Genomic DNA, 14,641 nt, shown 5'->3' with positions numbered 1-14,641 from the left:
GTGTCTCATCACTGGCGATGGCTCTCTGGTAGTCCTGCATGCTGTTCTGGGACCATCTGTAGTATTTGGGGATGTTGTATAGTTTACTGGGCTGTGTAGGGGGATTTTTGAGAGACTCAGTTCTTTTCATGTATGCAGTGATCTGACTGTGGTCGGAGAGTGGGGTCAGAGGTTTGACTGTGAATGAACTGAAGGATACTGGATCCAGATCTGTTATCATGTAATCTACTGTGCTGCTGCCAAGGGGTGAGCAGTAAGTGTACCTTCCTTGTGAGTCCCCTCTCACACGCCCATTGACAAGGTAGAGACTCAGTCCTCTACACAGCTGTAATAAATCCTTCCCATTTTTGTTTATGGAAGTGTCATGGTTATTTCTAGGGGACTGGTTTACATGGTTGCATATGGTGTGGTCAGATATGAAATTGTCTCCATGTGTACTGGTGAAATCAGGGTGGGTTCCCGTTCGGGCATTGAAGTCACCGCAAACAAGCACATGACCTTGACTTTGATAAAGACATATTTCTGATTCAAGGTTGGAGAAGATGTCGTCTGAGTAATATGGAGACCCAGTGGGTGGTACGTATATTCCACAGATAAATAGGTCTCTCTGAGAGGGGATTACTTCTTTATTTAGTTTTAACCAAATATGATTGTTCCCGGTTTTTAGAATCTGTATTGACTGGTGGAGTTGTGATTTGTACCAAATTATCAATCCCCCTGAGTCTCTGCCCTGACTAATATGTTTTTTTTTTTTTGATGGCAAAATGACTTCTCTATAGTGAGGAGGGCAGTGTGTGTCTACATCTTCTCTGCACCATGTCTCAGTTAGGATTAAGAGGTCATTGTTTGTTATAGCCTGTAAAAAATCTGAGTCTCTACTCTTAAGGCCGTATGTTGAAGAGCAAAGACCCTGTATGTTCCAGCAACTGATGGCAAATGATTGCATTTTGTACAAACAATATATAAAGGTATAAAGGTTATAAGGTATAAGGGTATTCAATCAAAGAAAAATATATATAAAGGTGTTCAAAGGTATAAAGGCAGTTGGCCTGCTTTTTCTTTTCTTTTTGGTCGACTGCTAGCTTGTAGTGAGAAGTTTACTGCATAGCGTGTATAACTCTCTCTCTCTGTCTGTCTGTCTGTCTGTCTGTCTGTCTGTCTGTCTGTCTGTCTGTCTGTCTGTCTGTCTGTCTGTCTGTCTGTCTGTCTGTCTGTCTGTCTGTCTGTCTCTCTCTCTCTATCTCTGTCTATCTGTCTCTCTGTCTCTCTTTCTCTCTCTCTCTCTCTCTCTCTCTCTCTCTCTCTCTCTCTCTCTCTCTCGCACGCACACACACACACACACACACACACACACACACACACACACACACACACACACACACACACACACACACACGTGTGGAGACCGGGCCGGCCAGATAGCAAATATCACTCATATATACCGACACACAGACATGGATAGGTTGGCATCACAGTAAATATCACACACACATAAACACGGGATAGGCTAATCAGTTGGGTAAATATCACGTATGCTGAAGGATTACTGATTACTGACACAGATGAATACACACACCAACACAAAAGGATAAACGAGGACACGCACACACAAATATAAATATGTATACAAGGACACATGCACACACGTGAACACAAACACACACACACACAGTCACTGTGACTGACTGTGACTGTCCAGAATAAAACAATACTGACATTCTAGGTGATCTACTTCCATTGTTCCAGCCCTTTGGCTAATTGATGTGGGCAGAGGAGCACTGCTACCTTCTAACGGCCAATTACTATGCAGGCGGTCTTCCCATTGGCTCTGAGGTAGCAATATGATTTCAAATTACACTTACTTAAATGTGTGAATTTATTATTTTTTTTAAGAAAGAAAGTGTTGAGATCAGAAGCTCTGTGTAGGATTGTTAGTAACTGTCTAACTGTACATATGGCTGTTTACACTAGTAACTGTTTACCTGCATATATAATTGTCTCCACCAGTGACTGTCTAGTTGCATATATCTGTTCCCACTAGAGGGCGCTCTAGGCGGAGCCACCCAGGTACTCCACCTTGTAGCGAGTATAAAAGCAAAGGTATACTCCCATTTCGTTCTCTCCCCCAATGTCTCTCAGTGAGAGAAGAACATGTATGTTACTGCTGCTCTTTCCATGTGAATAAAAAGAAACCACACCAGTTCAGGCTCAAAATAGAAACCATGCCTCTTGACCACATTATTGTCGCCCTATTAGTCTATTTGCCAACACGATGAACCCGGAAATTTTGGAACCACCAAACTTTTATGATATATATGGATAGTATGGGTCACCAGCACTTAGAAACTGCCGGATGCTAAGTTTAACATGTTGGGCAATTTTTTTTATTTGCATAATTAGCCAACATTTGCATAATCACCTAAATGGGCAAATCTCGGAAAGTACTTGATCAATTTCAACAATGTTGGAGTGGTTGGGGGTTATTCGGGATGCTGAATCCATTGGTGATACTCAAGAGTTATGAAATTGCAATATTTAAAAAAAATTACCAAATTTCAACTCATTTTGGTGCAATTTTGGTGCATTTTCAGTCAATTAGAAAGTTTTAGAGGACACTGAAATGATTACATTTGGACAGCACAGACATTATGTATTCACAATATCTCTACTGACCCCAAATAGTTCATATGGTAATGTCATATTGTCACAGTGGCGGCTCTACCACTAGGGGCACTAGGGCGCCGACCCACCTGCTGGCCAGCTGCTGTTAAATCAGAGAAGAAGACAATAAAACTTTTTCGTTTTTGTGTTTTATAGCCCTATAAATAATATAAACATGTTTAAAATTAATAATATTTACTCATTTTAAGTATGTTTGTATTTCCAATGCACAATATAACGTTATTATCTAAATAAAAAAAACATCGTTTTCCAGAGCAGGAAGTGACATCACGTTTTTTTAATTTTTTTAATTTTTTCGTATTTCTCGGCCCGGGCTATACGCGATAGCGCTCTGAGTGCGCGTCACAGTTTGATCGCTGTCTCCGTCACAGCCAATAAGTGCATACGGCGTTGTGCGTTGAAATATGACTATTATGTTGGAATCCGAGCGCGATTTGAAGCGGTCTAGGCAGCAGCGTGAACTTCCGTGAAGAATTTCCATAGCCGCATTTCGCGGAGACGCTCTCTGATTGGCCGACGCCAGTATTTTTTTCCATGGCAGAATTTCACAGAGACGATCTCTGATTGGCCGAATCCAATTTCTAATGTTCCAATTCTAGCTTCTAGCTTGGTTCCTAGGTTGGTCTAGGACTGTTGTTAGCTTAGAGCGTGCCGTGCCGTGACTGCAAGTTCTTTAGACTGTTAAGCTTAGGCACTCTTTCAAAGTTGGTTAAGGTTAGAGTTTGTCTTAGAGCATGGCGATAGAACGCCAGGTAGTTTGCAGTCTGTTCGAGCGGAAATGGACAAAGGAATGTACTTGTTGAGTGTTGTGCTAACGAGCTCAGCTGAGCTAACACTTGGCTAACAAGCTATATGGCGGATTATACACGTTTATCAAGCTCTCCTGCCCTGGACGTTTCAACTAAACAGTGAGTCTCTCTCTCTCTCTCTCTCTCTCTCTCTCTCTCTCTCTCTCTCTCTCTCTCTCTCTCTCTCTCTCTCTCTCTCTCTCTCTCTCTCTCTCTCTCTCTCTCTCTGTGCTTAACGTTAACGTTTGTAAATAGTTTTTTTAGGAGCAGTACTGTTAGGCTACTGCTGTGCTGGCCATTCATGAAGCGAGACATTGCTGATTGTTTATTTATTTTATAACACAAGACTATGACTACCAACTGCCTAGCCAGCCGTGTATCAATCTTGGATGCAATAATAACGTTACTTACCACACTGACTATGTCGATGGCTCATTGATTTAACTACTGCAGCTCTCTCGGATTGAAAATACGTGGATTATGGCTTGTTCAATATCGTCTATGTTTGAATGAATGAATGAATGAGAACTTTATTAACAGATTGCAGAATGGGTACAATACAGTACGGCTCAATACACACAATTGTTAAGGGGATGCAGACCAGAGAAAGACGTTTGTCTTGTTTACATCAGGGTCCCAGATTTTCGATTCATATCGATAGTTTAATAGCTAGCCTTGGCTCGTTTAACAATATGCAAAATATGTGTACAGCCCTGTACTCATACTGAAGTTATTCTTGGTATATAATAGGTCTGATTGTGTAACGAATCGATTCCACGTCGCGCTGTGTGTGAGAGAGAGAAGGAGAGAGGGAGAGATCTGCCTGTGTTTGGAGACGGGCGAGTTTTGTTTCTAACTTTTCTATTTATATTGTGTTTCAAGTTGTGAATTAGAGTCTAGACTATACTTTATTTGACTGGTTGTGTGTTGTTGTAGTAACAGCTGAGCGACTCGTTCATAAGAGCCGATTCATTGCCGTGAGCGTGAGTCGAATCGCTCACGTCTTGCCATGAGTCTTGCGTGGTACAGTACTGTACTGTACAAAATATTTGGTATAGCGCCCCTAGTGGCGAAGTACCCACCGGCCGCCACTGTATTGTCATAGTACAGTAGATAGGCAGGTGTATTAAAGATCTGCGTTGTCAAGACAAAGACTCAGATGTAAAGGGCATCCGCTCTTTTATTTACTACCTGTAACGTCACAGCTAATTGGAAAAACTAAACAAAAACTGGTACAACATGCAACTTGTGTACAATAACATAGCTTAATAAAACAGAAATAACAAAAGAAAGGTATTTACATTACTCAAGCATATAGGCCACAACATAACAATATGCGCTTCCTCCTACTGCATAGTAGTAGATAATTACTTCTCACTCAGAAAGTGGCTACCGTGTTCAGAACTCTGGATCCACATCATCAAACTCCTCATCATCAAACTCCTCCCCACTGTCTTCATCTTCCTCTGAATTTACTTTAATGTCATCTTCTTTTTGCTGCGAGTGTGTCAGTGAGTTGCAACATGTGCTGGGGGGATTTTGCGCTTTCAGTAGATTTCATATCTGGCATTGTTGAGAGATGCTGATCTTCTCTGGTTGTATAGTCAGGAAGAAACTCTTCACTGTCTGTGTGATTTGTGAATCTGTAGTTCCCTCCTCTCCAATGATGTGAAGCAGATCACCAGATACTGCTGTCATGGCCTTAAGCGCAGATACCTTTCCTTTCCCACATGGATAAGAGGTGGTGTCACATCCGGAGAGAGCATGGATAGCCAGGATGGCGTGACACTGCTCACCAAGGTTTTCTACTGTCAGATTTATGTTTAGGACAGTCCCATCCCATCTCTCCATCTGTAGATGACAGGTGATGTCCCTCTTCCAGCACCAGTAGACCATCAGGAGGACAAACACATCAGTGTCATCGCTGAGAATGCGGACTGTTTTAGCTCCACTGATGGTGGCATCCAGCATGAATGAGATCAGGGAGACATTGGCCTCGTCATGTGTGACAATGCTGTCTGCACTACCACACACTCTACATTACAGAGCAATATGGATACCGGTACATTGCCAGAATGTACATTTCGGACGGGCTGTTCACTATTCCAATGAAAACATGTATTTCCCATGTTATTGGTATCTTGACTGGAACTTGACTGGTATTTGCATTACCTTTTGGGTCTCTCTCTGCTTCAGTGCCTCAGATCTTCTATCACACAATTCTACATTAAGGAGAGCAAAAGTACCATATGAATACTCTATCCAATATTTAGAATCAAACTTGATGCTTCTCTGTGTGACAAGGGATAGAGCCTGGTGACGCGAGGCTAGGTAATAATCACACATTCATGTCATTAGGGGTATAGCGATTCATCGATGCATCGGAATGCATCTACTCTAATGTGACGATTCAACTGCATCGATTTGAAAATGTTAGAATAGATTATAATCGGGAAAAAAAAATATCTTTAAAAAGATTTTTTTTGTGTGTATTGTTTTTGTTGACCTATGCTGAGTGAATCAGTTCCCCCAGCCACATTTGTGTTTTCAACATTTTTGGGGGAATTAACTGATAGAAAATTAATCGAATCGAATCGTGGTCAAATGAAGAGATTTCATGATGCATTGAATTGTTGCCTGAAGAATCGTAATCGAATCTAATCATAGTGAGGTCGAATCGTTACACCCCTACATGACATACATTGCTAATGTTGTGAAGGATCAGATTAAACCGAATATATATATTTATTTATGGATATATATTGAATAGTATTTGTATATCGTTTGATATCCCTTGTATATTCCTTGTACATATACACGGAATATCCCTTTATTCTACTACAGCCCATAATAGTTCATTCTCTTATTGGACGAAAGGACCAGGCGCCAGGGACCAGCCCCTGGCGGCCAAGTTCAAAGGTACCGACGATACATGCCCTTACTAGCCCCAGCTCCGCGCAGGAATACGGCTACCGAGAGCAGAGTGGCACTATTTGTCCACTGTGCATATAAATATGGCGCAAGAAATGTAGAATTCCTCTTAGTCCTTTACCCTTCTACCCAACTAAGTAACAAGACGTGAAGCCTCACCCCACGGTACCGCGTGCGGTGTAGTATGGCCTGTTTGGCCTTAGAATAGCAGTGAGACCTCGTGCGAATTAATATCTGAATTGCCAGAGTTTTGGCACCGTATTTCTATTAAGTAATAATAGTCTATTATGTATGGTGCATCGTGCGGTTAGAGTTCTAAAGTGAGCAGCACCCCCATCGCTTCCTCGTGTTATCTAGAGTCTTAACCAGGTTGGGCAGACCACACGTGGTGCTTTCATCCGAGGAGTTCTAGGCGAGGACCGAGTGGACCTGCACATTGGATTACCTACCCCGACGACTGCTGAGCCCTATACGGCATGGAATATCTATTTGCTTTGGTGCTTTGATTTGTGGAGCGGATAATCGCCAACACCGGTGAGTGTTGGATTTACCCCGAGAGGAGCCAAGGTGAGACGGCGCTCAGACCAGACTGAGGTCGCCTCGCTTCTTCTTCGTTGTGGACCTACAGCTACAGCTACAGCTATCGTCTACAAGAGAGCCTACGTGTATTCATCTGTGGATCAAGATTCTACGGGCACTGTGTTCTGTACCTGAATTCTCCCTAGAAATCGTTGACCAGACGGGATACAGCCGACGGCTCTCCTACCCCCCCTACTGGCTTACAACCGGCAGGACCCTTTACAGTATATCCCGCTATAATCATTAAGTGCCATCGTTATAATTCCCTAAGAGCCAGGTTGTATACTTGCTTCCTGCGTAACCAGAGATTGGACATTCAGTGTTGATTTGCCTACGAATACTCATTTGCCTTACAAGTGCATTCAAATCATAAATGTAATAAGTAACTATTATATGTACCTTTGCTATATATTAAATATTTGACTATTACCTTTGTGTGGACCTGATTTCATATGTGGGAAAGTGTTCATCATACTTAGATATTGTGTACTGTATGGCCAGTAGTTAAAGTACATAAAGCGGTAGTGGTTTAATGATACCATACTTATCAATACAGTCAGGGAATTGTACCCCTCAGTTACAGCTAACATATGCATTAACATTAGTTACCGTCAGATGGCTAACGTTAACCCTAAGAGCTAGCTTACTGTAGCTTACTGTGTAGAGCTAGCTTACTGTAGAGCTAGTTTACTGTAGTAAGCTATTAGGGTTAACATTAGCCATCTGACAGCTTGTGATCATATTATATTCAGTGTTTGTTATTGGATAGCAATAAAACCACAGTTTGTGTATCTGTTAATATTTTCTCAACTTACTTGCATTGAAACAACAATCCTTGAAAATCAGGGGTCTGTATTTGCTGCAGCTGCAGTTGCTCGTTGCCACAGTAGGAATGAGATCATGGTGCAAATTAGCCACTACTCACTTGGAAGTTTTGCATTAACGATTAGCGCACTGAAGTCTCAGTCAAGGCTAGGAACTGGGGTTCTGACGACATTTTATAAGGTAACAGTTACATACAAAAATCCAGTAGAATAGTTTCTAGTTGTGGCAACAAACTGCTCCGCTGCCACGTGGACTCATGGCAGAGCTCAACTGCAGCAGTTACCCCAGTAACCAAGCATAAGCGCCTAGAGTACCCCATTAGGTGCTCTACAAATGAAAGTTATTATTATTATCATTCTGTTTACAATTGAACTTTTCATGAAAATGATCTATAAATTCAGCATCTTCTGAAACATTTATGAACTGAAAATTCATAAAAAAATTGCACCAAATGAGTAGAAATTTGGTAAATTCCAGTAAATATTGCAATTTTGAAATAAATGTCTTCTCTTAAGTATCATAAATGGATTCAGCATCCTGAATAACCCCCAAAACAACTCCAACATTGTTGAATTGATCAAGTAGTTTCTGAGATTTGTCCATTTAGGTGATTATGCAGATGTATGCTAATTATGCAAATAAAAAAGTTGCCCAACATTTACAACTTAGCATCCGGCAGTTTCTGAGTGCTGGGGACCCGTACTATCCATATCCATCATAAAACGTTGGTGTTCCGAAATTTCCGGGTTCACAATGGGGGGGGGGGGGGGGGGGGGGGGTTGGGTAGGAGGGGTTGGGGGGAAACACTTTACAACTGTACAAGCAAAACTGTACATTGAATATTGACAACCATACTAGGTAATTTACTGTACATTGGAGGGGGTTGGGGGGGGGGGGGAACACTGTACAACAAGCAAAACTGTACATTGGAATATTGACTAAACCATACTAGGTAAATTACTGTACATTGGAGGGGTTGGGTTAGGACATTTACAGGGGCCAGTTTCGAATTGCAGTCTCCCGTAGGTGTTCTTTGAGAGTGGTTTTGAAAGTGGGTAGTGATTTCACATTCCTTTACAGCTTTGGGTAGGGCGTTACACATTAATGTGGCATAATTGTGAAACGTGTTAGTCCCTTGTTTGAGCCGAATCTCGGTTTGACATGATTTGTGGAGCTCCCTCTGGTGTTGTGATTGTGGTATTCACTGACCTTTGGGAAGTATTTTGACATGTACATGGGTACCTTGGTCGTGTAGTGTATCTTGTAGACCAGGCCCATTGCAAGTTGCTGTACTCTGTCGTCTACTCTAAGCCATCCTAGGTTGTCAAAGTGGGCAGGGGTGGAGGTGGGTTCTAGGAGTAAGGTCAAGCAGTAGTCTGACCAGTTAGTTTTGAGATGTTTGTAATTTGTTTTTAGCGCCTTTGAGGTGCTTTGGTACCATGAGGTGCAAGCATAGTCGTAGTACCCTTGAATGAGTGCTCCTGCCAGAGTCTCAGGGTATTCTTGTTTACCAGAGAGGAGATCCGGTACAAGAATCGAGTTCGTTGGTTGACTTTTTTTATTACATTGGATGCCATTTTGTCACTGGAGAGATTAGCCTCTAGGATGGAACCCAGGTAGGTAATTTCATCTTTCCTTGTGACAATATTGTCACCCACTGTAACTAAGAAGTCGTCGGTCTTGCTGAGTTTGTTATTTGAACCGAAGAGAATGGACTCTGTTTTGCCCATGTGTAATGATAGTTTGTTATCAGCGAGCCATATCCAGATTTTGCCTAGTTCCGAGCTGAGTTTTTTTTTAACCTGTAACTTGTTCTTGTCAGAGACCAGCAGGGCTGAGTCGTCCGCAAACAGGAACAAGTGCAGTGTGTGTAGTGTGTGTGTGTGTGTGTGTGTGTGTGTGGTGTGTGTGTGTGTGTGTGAGTGTGTGTGTGCGTGTGTGCGTGCGTGCGTGCGTGTGTGCGTGCGTGCGTGCGTGCGTGCGTGCGTCCGTGCGTGGTGCGTGTGTGTGCGTGTGTGTGTGTGGTGCCTGTGTGTGGAGGGATCAGTGTTCAGTGTTCTGATGGCCTGGGGAAAGAAGCTGAGTCTGAGTCTCTCTGTTCTTGCTGCATGTATGTGGAGGCGCTTGCCTGACCGCAGCAGCTTGAACGTTAGGTTATGACTATAACCAAGTTCTGTTAGTTAGGGGCGATGCTTGGCATCGCTACTGCACTATCTCGCGTACGTGCACGCGTACTGAATAAACCACAAATGTACCTCTAATACCAGTATTAGTCTGACCACACCCCTCATCAGCTTACCTTCATAAGCAGGTGTGTGGTCACCTGCTCTCCTCCTTCCCAAGCTTTCACCACAAGGTGAGGACAAGGGCTGCAGCGGCCGTCCGATGCCAAGCATCGCCCCTAACTAACAGAACTTGGTTATAGTCATAACCTAACGTTCTGTATCGTTAGTGGCTTAGCTTGGCATCGCTACTGCACAAGGGAGGCCAAGCGGAGCCACTTGGCTGACAAATACACCCCGCTGACAGCCCCCCAAAACCATCAGAACAGGGAGGGCCGAGCCCCCCCGACCCCCCCTAATGGAGGGTAGCCCCCCTATTAGGGACGTCACGGGAGGGCGACGGACCCGACCGTGCGAAGAGGCACTCAAGCAACTCAACGCACAGGGTGAGCAGACCGTGGCTTGACCCCACGACTACACACACGCACAACCCGCATGCCACCCGGGAACGAACGGAGGAACAACCTCGTTACTGCCCCCAGAATCACGGGGTCAAGGGCAAACCCAACCCCGTGGCAAGGCCGTAGCAGCGGAGCACGAAGGAAGACCCAGACCCACCAAAAGGACTGGACTCCCTAGAATGGGGGCCCGGAGAAGTCATGATGCCAGCATCAAGACCCCACAGGTGGGCACGTAGTGCCCGCCCCCCACATCGCCAGCGTATTCGGACAAAGGCCCCTCAGTACTGCACCTGGTATTCCCAGGCGGAACCAACCAGGCAACCAGGCCAGAACCTGCCCAGCTTCCGAGATCGGACGAGATCGGGCGTGTTCAGGTCGGTATGGCCGTAAGCCGAGCGGGCCCCGTCCCCCCAATAGTACACCGCCTGGCACACTGACCCTGCAGAATAGGCAGTCAGCATGGCCGTAAGCACACAAAAAAGGTTAACCAACGGAAGCAGGCAGCGCACCGGGGAAAAACCAGGCAACAGGCTGTTAACCCTAGCCTGGAGACTGCGGACGAGACAGGCGCCAGAGGGGACAGCTGAACACAGCCGCCCCGGCGGAAGGAGCGTAAGCTGGCGGTGTTGCATGACCAAGCCTCCATTCAACAACCCCCACCCAGAGGGGTCGAGGCAGAGAAGGCTGACACGATTGGCAGACGTCATGAACGTGCAGGGGCACCCTCAACCGGTGAACCCGGGAGTTGACACTGCTCCAACACACCAGGGAATCAACCACCTCGGTGTTACCCAATGCGGTGGTTGTTCCTATAACCCCTCAAGAAAAAACTCCAAAACACACCTGCGGGTATACACCGGCTATACCGCAGTACAAGTGTTTCAGTTTCCAAAAAGGGTTAACCCAGGCCTACGGGTCGCAAACATCACTTCGGACCGGGCCTGGCGGTACGGGAAGCACAGGGTCACCAGAGGAGGTCAAAAAACCACCCCCACAGGCCCCTCTTCGCCATGCGTGAGAGAGGAGCGAAAAATAATGGAGAACCAGCCCCTAAGCACACCGTACCTGGTATTCCCCGGCGGTCTCCCAACCAAGTACTAACCAGGACCAACCTGTGTAGCGGCCGAGATCCGACGAGATCGAGCGCGTACAGAATGGCATGGCTGTAAGCCATGACGACAGTGCTGAGTAAAAACATACCCAACCAGGGTCTCCATAGCGCTTAACCCTGTGACACCCAGACCGACCTGGCATTTTTCCCCCTGAAAAAAGCCCAAGTCCCTCAGGGTACCAGAACAGCAGATCTGCATCCCCGGCGGACAACGGGTTCAACCGATCTGGACCAGCGTGACCAGAACCAGTCCCGTGCCCTAACCACGCCGACATGCCTACTCCAGGAGAAGGGCAGATATGCGTGTTGATCTTAACATGAAAAGAAGGCGCCACCCAGACGTTCGGACGAACCGCGCCTGGTGGCCCACCCCAAGGGCGTGAGACCCCACTACATATGTTCAGATCCATCCCGTCATCATCCCCCAGACATGAACGAGAATCCGTCGACAACCCACCCAGGTCATGGGATGTGGTCGCCGGAAGAGGAAAAACCCCCATCTCAGTTGCTTTATAAAAACGCTGTTTCAACCACAAGCAACCAAGGCGTGCCAGTCAATCGCCTGTTTACAGCGAGCTAGCACTATACGTGCGTCGGGACACACCCCCATCAATGAACAGGCTATTTAGACCTGTCATTGAATCCCCAAGGCGCCCAGGGGAACGACAAGAGGGGTGTGACACTCCCTAACTCCAACACTTCTGGAATAGAAAGAAGGAAGCATCAACAGTATGTATCCCAGTCTACACAGCCGGGGTAAAAAATGTTCACATTTTTACATCCCACCACCCTCCCATAGGAAAGAGACGGGGATCCCCAGAGAGACTTCCCACGCGAGCTGTACAGATTGAAAAGAATATATTGCACCTTGAGCCATGTAAAAAACTGGTTTTAGGGCCTCCGGGGAAGAGGCACCGAACCCATACACACTCAATAAACGAATTGAATCGAATATACATACAATAGAAAAGGACCCTTCTAGAGGGTCCACTCACTTTGACAATCTGAGGAGGAAGGCTCTGTACTCTGATGGAGGCTTCCTCACATGGAAGAAGGAGTCCGAACTCACAGAAGGCCTGAGTAGGCGCTTGGTGAGGAGGAGCCCTGACCACCCCCCCTGAAAACAGATCCATCACATGGACCTGAACAGCACACGGAAGTCCTACCAACAGAGACGCGCACGGTGACGTACTCTATGGCGGGGGAATTCCTGCGGTGCACACGCCCAATATACCAGGCCGTGGGACCAGGAACTCCCTCCCCCCCCCCCCCCCCCCCCCCCCGTAACGTGCCGAACCGCCACGTGACGGGAACCTTGAAGGACAGGGGGTGTACCCCTGACCGACAGAACAATGGGGAGAGGAAAGGTTACCAGTTCACCCCTTTACGACCCCACACCCATGATACGACGTAACGACAAAAAGAGAATATGACACAGTCATAGTCAGCTCTATGAAGCGTTTCACAGCTCCACACAGCGCATGAGCTAACCTGAGAATAGAGAAGGCTCTAAGAACCCCGGTCCAACATACACATGTGCTTCTGTGGCCAGTACAACCCAGTTGTAGGTCACATGACACACACAACCCATCATCACCTACAAAAAATGGCAAAAACACTCAACAGAGGAACGCCGTTTTTTTCACAATGAGAGAATACATCATTCTTGATTAGTATCGACCACAGGCCTTGCTAAGCACACATGACAGCAACCAAACCAATTTCCCTTTAGGAAATAAGTTTCTCCAGCAGATTTAGCACAACCTCAGCAATCAAGCTAAGAGTCACATCGTATCCCTACCACACAAAAGACACAATTAATGCACAACATGTCTGATAGGAGGTGATAAAGTCCCCAGGGAACCGGGGGGGGAAAACACAATCCTCCTATTTTACCCTCAATACGGCCAGTTAAAACAGGAAAACCTGTTAATGTGTGAACTCACTGTTCATTGTCATTACAGTCTGAGAAAGAACATTCTTTTACTCACTTGTCACCAAGCATAGCTTCATAGGTTAGTTGCCTTAGTAGTGAGTACACGGTACACATAAACACCATGATGTTTCTCACACAACAACCAGATCAATACATCACGATCTGCACGGAGAAGCTAACTGCCAGTGACAAAAACAGCTCACACACAACCCGCAACGTATCCCAAATGTATTGCAACAACACACGTTTTGGGAAAAAACACCGTTTATCCACAATACATTTAGCAAAGTAAAACCAGAAGACGTGTTATGAGGTCTGGCCAACCCCGTACCTACCCGGAACGCAGATCAGCGAAGTGCAGTCAAACTCACAAGACACCGTAGAACACAGCCGTCCTGTGTTGTTCGACCCGGGCAGCGTCGCCGCTCCACCAGTCGCTACAGTCCTCTTTGTTGACGCAATCCCCGTCTAGGCTCAGGTAGGGTCGACGAACATCCCCTGTCAAGGATGACGTCGTGGTCAAGAGTGTAAAACATGTTAAAATCAAAGCACGTTCAACAGAATAGCATCAAGCTAACGGCTGCTCCAACCGTTCGGGTGCTATTGCTTCCGCTCGCGAGACGCCGGTCTAACGACGCACGCGATCAGAAGCGAGCTCCCGGCGGCGCGCGAGAAGCGAAGCTACCCCGCGCCAGGCCACTGACCGGCTAACCGTAAGCTATGAACATGTAAACAATGACATAACACTCACCCAGACAGGCCGCCGTTCTGAACCCTCCTCACTTTTTAAGAGAAAAGAGAAAACAAGACGTCAACACCGCTTCACAACGGTGACATTACCACGTCCGGCGGAATCAGCACAGTACCAACTGGCCTGTATAGCTGACTTTGAACATGAATCTGCCGCTATCGCACATTACATGCACATATCCCCTCGTGAAGGAATACTCTCATTTGGATATGAAAGATGGGGTCTTAACACGGTGACAGAGAGAATCCACTCGTCCAGAACACACAGGGATCACCAGTGTCAATGGTCGCGGCCCACTAGTTAAAACTATAATGGTCGCCAGATCAAGGCCTTCTGTCGCCTAGGCGGCTAAACA

Source organism: Notolepis coatsorum, assembly GCF_963971535.1.
Source record: "Notolepis coatsorum genome assembly, chromosome: 16".
In the NCBI taxonomy this organism is placed as follows: domain Eukaryota; kingdom Metazoa; phylum Chordata; class Actinopteri; order Aulopiformes; family Paralepididae; genus Notolepis; species Notolepis coatsorum.
The sequence above is the reverse complement of the archived record's forward strand: the minus strand, read 5'-3'. Positions refer to the sequence as shown.